The sequence below is a fragment of the Myotis davidii genome, unplaced genomic scaffold (assembly GCF_000327345.1).
Source record: "Myotis davidii unplaced genomic scaffold, ASM32734v1 scaffold161, whole genome shotgun sequence".
NCBI lineage: Eukaryota > Metazoa > Chordata > Mammalia > Chiroptera > Vespertilionidae > Myotis > Myotis davidii.
This window is the reverse complement of record NW_006291567.1, coordinates 1,929,615-1,931,151: the sequence shown is the minus strand read 5'-3', so window position 1 is coordinate 1,931,151 and position 1,537 is coordinate 1,929,615.

Here is a 1,537-nt window from a genome sequence, read left to right as displayed (position 1 = left end):
AATACAGAACAACCATCATTCAGAACTGCCTGATATCTGGCTGAATGGAAGTCTTACAAACTAGATATGTAAAGAAGAAAGCACATGGAGACTGGTAAGAGGGGCAGAAGCAAAGATAACAAAATACGAACAATAAAATGGCAATAAATACATATCTATCAACAATTAAATCTAGAAATCAATATAAATGAATGAGGAATCTACTGAACACAATAAATTTATGAATAAAATAGAACCATGGAACAGACTGAAGAATCTCAGAGAGAAGGAGGAGAGTAGCATATGGGCGGGAAGAGATTAACCAAAGAACTTGTATGCATATATGTATAACCGATGGAGACAGACAAGGGCAGTGAAGGCCTGGGGTGGGGTGGGAGGAGGGCATTGGGGGATAAAAGGGGGGACATACGTAATACTCTCAATAGTAAAGATCTTTTAAAAAAATACAAAATAATGAGCTTCTGTCCAGGTGAAGGTAAAATATAAACAAAAGAATTTTTAAATTTGCCATTAAATACTCTTTTTTTTAAAAAAAAAGAAGGAACTACTGATTCATGCCACAAGTCAGATGAATATCCATGGACTTATGCTGAAATGGGTGTAGTTATAAAAGTGCAAAATGACACATCTGCATGGGGATGGAAATGTTCTGTAACTTGACTTTGGTGGTGGAAATCAAACTCACTTGTGTGAAAAAAATCAAATAGAACTAAACATATCCACACAATACAATTAAACTGGGGAAATTTCAATAGAATCTGTGGATTGTATTAATGTCAATATCTTGGTTGTGATATTGCATTATAGTTTTGTAAGATGTGTTGTTCCATGAAATGAGTTCTCTTTGTATTACTTCTTATAATTTCATGGGCATCTTTAATTACTACAAAATTGAAAGTCAAATTTAAAAAACAGCTGCCAATGGCTCACATTAATGATGTTGATGGATCTAGATCAAACAGTGCTATTTGTAATATGTATTATTTCAAATTCACCATAAGGAGGCTGGACAGTGAAAATTGAAGAGGGAGTACCTAGGTCACTGTCAACTCCTGATGAACCTGGATGAATTTCCAATTTGGTTTCTTCATTGTCCAGAACGTCAATGAGTACATAGTGTTCACCTTCTGAAAAAAAAGAACTCTCAACTCTGAATTCAATATGAAGCCAAACTATCCTCCAGGGAAACGGGTGAATTTAAATACAATCTGAAGTAAAGGAAAACTGATTGTCCACAGCTGACTTACACATACAGAAAGGCTAAAGAAAACCTTCTAACAGAAAGGATTTGATGGAAGAAGGAAATCTGGAGCATTGGAAAGGAATAAAGAACAATGGGAAGAACAGAAATATGAATTTAGAGAAACTGGATCACTCATGCATTGCTGGCTAGAATAAAAAATGATACAGCCTCATCCCGGATGGTTTGGCTCAGTGGATAGAGAGGCCGCCCAAGGACTGAGGGGTCCCAGGTTAGAGTCCAGTCAAGGGCACATACCTCAGTTGCAGGTTCGATCCCGGCCCTGCTCAGGGCACG